Source organism: Pteronotus mesoamericanus, unplaced genomic scaffold, assembly GCF_021234165.1.
Source record: "Pteronotus mesoamericanus isolate MK-2021 breed Mesoamerican mustached bat unplaced genomic scaffold, CSHL_Meso_final contig_56, whole genome shotgun sequence".
Taxonomy (NCBI): Eukaryota; Metazoa; Chordata; class Mammalia; order Chiroptera; family Mormoopidae; genus Pteronotus; species Pteronotus mesoamericanus.
The window spans coordinates 23,939,414-23,947,676 of NW_026555201.1; the positions used below are offsets into that span (position 1 = coordinate 23,939,414).

An 8,263-nucleotide genomic window follows, 5' to 3' on the forward strand; every position below is an offset into this window, starting at 1 on the left:
CTTATTTTTATCTCTTAGCACAAGTTTTTTTTTTACTTCAGATATTTTTTATTTCTTCAAATTTGTTGTTTATCAAGAGTGACTGAAATAAAAAATATAATTGAATCCCACCATCACCATGGAAATGGCTTTAAGAGAAACCTGGTCAGATGAATATTATTGCTTCCCATTTTCAACCAGTAAATAGTTGCCATTGATAAATAGACAGCCAACAACAGTCTGTCAAGAATGCTCAAGATATGGTACATAATACAACATGCCTGTTCACGGGGTGGGGAGGAGGAAGATTATGAAATAATCTATGTGAACTTCTTGATTTCATCATACAAGACAAGCACAAAAGCACCACCCATGCCTCTGAGAACACTGGACCCTTGAAAAAAACTTTGCCTCCTTCATCACGAGATTTTCCTCCAGCAGTTGAATGGGCCTGTGTACATGGTATCAGTTCCTTTGTGCCCTGACTGCATCATCATGTGGCAACGAACAGTGTCAAGCCAGTAAGAGGTCAGCCCAGCCACTGCTGTGACAGATATGTGATCACCCAGCTGATGAAGATGTGACTATTCTTGGGAGCTGGAAGCATTCCCTTTGCAGTGTCATAGATGCTGAAGTAGGCAGCTCGGGCGATAATACCCTGCACAGACACACTGAAGCCTTGGTACAGGCCCTTGATCCCATCAAATTTGTAGATCTTAATCAGGCAGTCACCGAGGCCTTTGAATTTCCTTTCTGCTCCAGCGTTGCTGCTAGACGGTTAAGGGCAAAATCAAGAGGATACACAAAACACAAAGAGGTTGCCCCAGCAACACCTCCTGATGCCAGATTTCCTCCAAAATAGCGCCAAACTTGGGTTCTCTTGTTCACACCACCCAGGAAGATCTGCTTGTATTTATCTTTGAAGGCAAAGTTGAGAGCCTGGGTGGGGAAGTATCTGATGACATTGGCCAGGTTATCCCACCAGAAAGACAAGATTCCCTGCTCCTTGGGGATATGAGCCATGCAGTCTATAATGCCCTTGTATTGCTTATCTGAGGTGATTTGCTTGCTGGCCTGCTGCACCTGCAGCGCAGCTTGACCCGCTCAATGGGCGCTACCGCTGTCTTGGAGATGGCTACAGCCACTCCACCTGCCAGGAAGTCCTTGACAAAGGACACAGCAGAATCTGTCATGTTGAAAGGAAAGAAGGAGCAGGAGAATGCAGGATTTGGTTCATAACTGGCTGGGACTCAGGGGCTCTAGCACAAGTTTGTTTCTTTTTTTTAATCTGTGACATAGCTGAGTTAAGACAGACACACACCAGAATATTTTGAAGTACTTGCATAGTGTGTGAAATATAGCCACCTTTTAATAAATATAAATAGTAAGAATATGTCTTTAAAACTTCATCAACAGTATTTAATTTTATACGAGTAAGTAGTGAAAGTGTTCCTAGCATGAAATGATATCCATTCCATAAGGATTATAACAGAATTATTTTTTGCCATATTTATGACAAATATCATCTTATGTTTAGTTAAGTTTCGTGATTCAATATCTTGAGTACTCTGTTGTTAAATCTCGTGGTTAAATAACTGAGTACTATAAAAAGATTTAACCTATTGCTTTATTATTTAAATGCAATGATACACTTTTATTACAGGGGAGATGAATAAAAAATTCTTAAGTAAGTTTGTCCTTAAATAGAAAATAGTTACATGAATGCATAATGCTGGGTATATTATAGCATTACATTGGCCCTTACAGGTATGTATGCATCAACAGTGCACTTCAAGTTTTATCTCCACTAGTAATGTTACTTAATATTAGATTTCTTCATATTTTTAAATTACAAAAAAAGGACATAAAAATCCCCTAATTCCATTTTATACTCCAAAAAAGGTCAACAAAAAAGCTGTGTTGTACAGGAAATAATACATGTTTAACCAGTAAATGTCACAGAATTTACTACAAAATTGTAGACTAATGTTCAGTTATGAATGTACACTTCGAGGATTAGCCTATGGGTACAGGAAACAACATGTTCAAGAGATCTCCTTTTCAGAACAGTAAAATACCTAGAGCATTATGAGGCTTAGTTGAATAAAATCTCACCATACATACACATTTATAAGCTTCCAAATGTTAGCAAGTTAAAACTTCATCAAGAATTCAACATCAAATAAAAATTAATTTCTACCTGCAACGTTGCATGAAACCCTAATTCAGAGAGATTGCTACTACTAACACCTACATTCTTTGTCCAATTCACAGCTACCCCCAAGCTAATTTAAAAATGTGTTTCTATATTCTCATTCTCCTTGAAAAAAGGATCATAAATAACTGGCACCACATTCTCAGGAGATTGTTTTTGAAAGGACCAGACTTTTAAATTTCTATTTTCTTAGAAAAGAACAGATTCAAGATAGTAAAACACACACGTATGTAGCTACAAAATATCCATTAGCCATTCACAATTAACAGTAGGGATGTAAGAATAAGTATATTAGTAATATTAAACACATTTTAATTTAGTACCTATTTTTTAATTTAGTACAAACATTTAGTACCTATTTAAAATCTTGAACAAAGCATGTTTATGTCTTAGAGACAATCATTAAACACCACTTACGCACCTAGTATGCAAAGTACATATTACCTTCCTATTAAAACAAAAATAAGGATAATGCAGACTGAAAGAGGACCTAGTAGGTTTATTTGTTATAGATGGCGATTTCATAGATTAATGTTTTAAAGACAAAGTATTTTCCTCAACTGTATAATCACTTCTAAAATTATAAAGTTTATCTTAAGATTACTAATTATGAACTAAAACTCTGAGTGTCAGTATGGTTTTAATAAGTGCATACTTTGTCACTCAGACTATCCATGAGACAGGTGTCTTTAGATATATTCAGCTGTTTGTACCAAGGTGTTTTCCCTCCTTCTACTCTGTTTTGATTGTGTAACCAGCCTAAGGTGGTACATGATGGGAGAATAGAGTTATTGTGATGTTACTTGTCTTACTTGTCAAATGATTTGAAGCCTACCTTAGATCAACAGCATTTAAAATTCCAGTTGAATTTTCTAAAGAGAATGGAAAGGAATTAAAATACTCTTCATAGGACTAAAAATGGAAAAAGTAGGCTGTGAAAAGTGTCCTCTATCTTTTTCATACCTTTTTATTTTTCTTTCTGCTTTAAAAGCCATTCAAAATTACCTCTCTTGATCAGTTTCTTTGGTTTTTAGGAATAAATTTATTAGCCCATTTAATAAGTCACTTAACCTCTCATTGCCTCAGTTTCTTCATCTGCAAAATAAGAAGGGGTCAGGATTAGAATATGTCATGCACAAACCTTGAGGTGTGTAAGAACCCAACTTGAGGAGCTTGTTATAATGAATATTCCTAAGATTTGCCTCAAAAATTCTCATTTGCTGAGACTGGGTAAGCCTCTAAATTTGCTTTTTTAAACAAGCCCTTTGAAATTTTTTAAGCAGGTGGTCTGCAGTCTCCATGAAAACCTAAAAATAAGGCAAATTCTCTGCAAGATTCCTCCCATTTCTCATTAATCCCCAAGACATTTTTTCCTTTTAGATTCCATAAAAGGATGAAAACTGATATTCTGGCATATAAAGGTAAAGTACAAGGAATTTTGATATTAAAGTGTTCCAATTCATCCATTCAGGTTTTTAACACTCACATGGAGGCCATTCTATAAGTCAACAGAGTTTTGAAAGAGAAATATATCTTTGCACAGTGATTATATAGTAGCTTATGGAGCATTTCACTGAATATTATAAAGCTATGCAAGCAGTCTTTTTTGAAACTGTGTTGATCTCTTAAGAGCTTCAAGGTTATAACAGAACTAAAATTACTATGTAGGTTGCACTTTCATTTTGAGTTTCAGTTTGTGTTGGAACATCAAAAGGAATCAAAATTACAAAGGTTTAGACTTAAATTATACTCTAGAGTTTTCTTCATACATTTCTGCTTCTTATAAGGTTATCAGCCCTAATTTATCAACAGTCATAGGGTATTGATGTTTGTATTCTCATTGCACAGTACCTGGCTCATTGTAGACACTCAAAAAAGTTCACTAGTGAATGAATGAATAAATAGATGGAAATAGAATAAATGGATCCCATCACTGAAATACTTACAGAGAGGCTAATAAATATACTTGACATCACTTATCTGCAAGTAGCAGATCTAGGTTTAGAGTCCATTCAGATTTCCTGAATCCATGAAAGACTTTTAAATATTTGTGCTGCTTCTGTAGACAAAGAGCTCTTAAGTTTTCAAAAAATGTATTGAAAGCCGCCTCTTCTCTTCACTCATCTCCACTTTCATCTTAGGCAACATAGCTTGAAATACTCAGAGTTCTGACATTTTATATAAGAAATATTAATCTTCATAACCTGACTATTGAAAATCCAGGTAATTTTAGGTTATTTTTTCTGATGATAATAGGTCTCTCTGATTACCAGCTAATGTAGCTCTATCATGTGGCAATACTGCAAACTCAGTTTTAAGATTATGGCCCATAACCAGTGAAATCATATGATTCTTAAGACTTATATTTATTTGTGGGAGTTGTATTACAAAGCAAGGCTTGGTATTTATCATACCAGCTCAAATTTGTATGCTTTAAATCTTTTCAAAGTGCAACCACACGGTACAATCACATTAATTCTGGCACAGTGTCCCAAAGGGGCTTCAACTATCTAGGCTATCTGTTGTCACTGCCCTGGTTTTCTGTGTGGCCCTGTTTGACAGCAGCAGGAGAAAGTGGAGGGGAGGTTTAGTTATTTAATTTAGTCATTTGCCCCCGAGGAAAAGGGGATATTGTAGTCGATTTTGTCGTAATATATAGGGAGCGAGATTTTTCATGTGATATGTTTATTTTAGGTGGATGCCATGTCATTTGTGAGGTAAAAAGTCAGGAGCCAACTTAAAAAGTAACTGCTACTTAAGGCCTCAGTAGAGATAGATTTGTTTATTTATTTGATTGAAAAAAAAAAAGACTTGAAATTCAGTATATTCAAGATGAGACAAGATTTAGGGGATCCTTATTGTTTCAGTTACCTATTGCTATGTACAAACCACCCAAAATGTGGTGGCTTAAAACAACAAGCATTTTGTTACAGGTCAGATTCTGGGGGTTGCTGAAGCCCAGGTGTGTACTTTTTCTACTCATCTTGCTTGGAGTCTTCACACAGTTGCAGTCAAATGGCGGCTGGGCCTGGATGTCTGGCTTCTTGTTGTTCCATTCCGTGGCCTCCCTCTCTCTAGCAGATCTGCCTAAACTTCATTCATGCTAATACCAGTGCTTTAAGAGAGGGAAGGAAAGTTGAAGGCAGGTTTTTTAAATTCTGGGATTCCCAAACTCTAGAGCACCCATTTCTTATTCTGTAGATCAAAGCAGTGACAAGCCCACCCAGATTCAATGGGAGGGACAGAACCTCCATCTCCTCAAGGGAGGAAAAGCAGGAAGGGAGGTGAGTGGAAATGTTTTGTGTCATCTTTGCAAACTAGCTACCACACTCATTGTTCTTCTAGTTAAATATTGATGCATCCAGATTTTTGATGATTGTGATCTTTGGGGATAGTTGTTGAATGCTTTCTAAAACTATTTCCGTTTGTTTTTGGAACATGCTATTGCGATTCTCTGTGGCCCACTTATATGGTAAATCTACATTATCCATTATTATCAATGTATTTTTATAAAAAATGGATAATAACATACCTTGGCTGTGTGGAGAAGATGAATTAAAAATGCTAGGAATCACATTATCACCCACGTAGCAAACGCCAACCTTGCTAATCTTGTTCAGTCCCACAACGGAAGACTCTTGTGGGTGCAGGAACTCTTCCAATCTGAACTGACATGCCCGACAGAGATGCAATGTGAAAGGAATGCTTACACAGGTCACGATCTTTTTCATCCTAGGGAGAGTCAGAGAAATAGGATAGAGATTAAAGCATATTCCATCCTGGATAAGTGGAAAATCAACTAGAGCAGCCCTAATTTGTGATGGGAGATCAGAAATTTCAAAAGTTTTTCCCTCAGTTCTTGGCAGTTCTTGTTAATCAGATCAAACCTACTCTAAATGGTCTTACTTTATCAAGGTGATGCCATCAGATACTGAGTATCTCTATTATCTCTCTGCCTGTCTACCTTTCTTTCATAGGTTTACTTCTTTCTGAGACCAATTTGGAGATGTTGCACATGTTTTGTATTTTCTTAACTCTGACTTTATACACAGAGAGGTAAGTTTAATAAATCAGAACAATCTTCTGGTGAGATTTAGTTGACAAAATTCTTATTTAAAACACATTTTGAAGCAAATCATGTTTACTATATAATAGCTAACTTAATCAGTAGTATTAAATTTTATCTCTATTTTCTAAGAATAGCAAATATTTGTAGAGGAAAAAACTCATCCTCAAAGCACAGGTGATAATTGCATTGCTTGAAAAAAAGAAAAAAACCAACACAACCCTAACCACCAAGAATACATAATCCAAAAATTGCTTTAGAAATAAAATATCAGTCCACATATGGCTGAGTGTAATCCCCTCTTTGAATCGTAGATGAAACGAAGAAAATAGCAGCTTAAAAGTTTATTGTAGAAAGGCAAACAAAACTCCTCAGTCTGCTCTGAAACCTCAATGTCATGATAGAGTTCCACCACGTGACAAGGACAAAGGCCTGGACCATGACTTTGGTAATCCCTGATTATTGGAGGTTCTTCCTACAACTAGTAAATTGAACAAGTGGGTGTCATGAAACGTAATTAGAAACCATATTTGGTTTTACCTCTGTGGGGGAGTTCTTTCTTGCCTCTACGTGAAAATGTGGGCAGTTGCATGATTTTACACCCTATTCTGAGGTAATTAAAATTTACTTGGCCTTTTTAAATCACAGAAAAGCATCATTTCAATGTTTAGAACTTTTGGTCCAATGTCCTGATCAAAGCCGTCAATTCATTTAAGGTTTCAGCCAATCTCCTTTTGTTTTAGGCTTCCAACTCTTCTTTAATTACAGCTTTGATTCCTCAGAGTTGGAACAGAGGAAGGCAGGCAAGTGAGAAGAGAAAGCCAGGTCTTACTTGGCTGGTATTCTTATATTCTGTCTTCATTCTTAATGTGCATACCAGGTATTTAAAGCTGACACCCAACTTCTTTATTAGCTGTGTGTATGCATTCTTCAGAGGCTTGCTTGTTCATGTGCTGTTCTTCCAATCTGAGTGAATGCTTCTTTCTTCTCTCTTTTAGCTTCTTGCTTAATTCTGCAACCCCTAAAATATAATAGTATCTTCCACTTAATGCTGAGGTTCTTTTACTGCTCTAAAACTATCTTTTGGCTAACACCTAAGGTTATCTGCACGCCAGCTCTCTTCTACATGCAGCCTGCACATGGCCTTCAAGAAACACTCACACATCCTTTGCACCTAAACGTGGTGAGAGGGAAAGTTGATCTTTACTAGGTGGCAAAATCCTTTTCCTTTTGCCTTTGAAACAACTGCTCAGCTCACATATGCCATTTAGAGTCATGCCTGAGAGTCTGGAATAAACCCACTATACTTCCTAATCTTAGGGGATAGGTATCAGGTTTTCTGAGGCACCCTTTGAACTTTCTCTCTGTCTTGAGAAGAAGAGCTAACACCCCACTCCACTCCTCCAGGAAAAGTTCTAGTCAAGATCTAGTCACTCCGTCCTTTTATATTTATGTGCCCAAGTGATTCCTACAACTGATTTTTAGTTATATCCCGTCCGAGTTTCTTCAACACAACTGTTTTACTTTGGTATCTGAATAGCAGAATAGTATAACAGCTCAAAGCACAGACTCTGGGGCTAGATTTCCCAGGTTCAAATTCCAGCTTCACCTTTCCAGATTCAGTTTCCTCTTCTATAAAAACCTGAATGATATTAATACTTACTTCCTAAATTTATTGAGATGATTAAATAAGTTAATAGTATAGGACATTAAAGAGTGGACTGGAAGTCAAGACAAGATGACTCTTATTTTAACATCTTGGTAACATTGTCATTATCACTGAAAATGTCAATTGCATGCTGGAATATCAAACGTGTTAGGGAAGTTAGCTCTACATGAAGTAGGAAGGTGAATGTTTACAGATACTCTAACTCTGAAACTAAGATTTAGTTAGTCAGAAGATATGGACAGAGGTTCATTTGTTATCTAAGGTAAATTTCTTAATTAACTTGTATGTTTAGTTTTTCTCATTTATATCTAAGATTCAAAGTTTTTTTTCCTTT

The 8,263-nt window shown here is 36.4% G+C and overlaps 1 pseudogene; it reads right to left on the minus strand.

Annotated features, from left to right (window-relative positions):
- Positions 1 to 268: 268 nt before the first annotated feature.
- LOC129075710 (ADP/ATP translocase 2-like) lies at positions 269 to 1,172 on the minus strand (annotated as a pseudogene).
- Between the last annotated feature and the right edge of the window lie 7,091 nt (positions 1,173 to 8,263).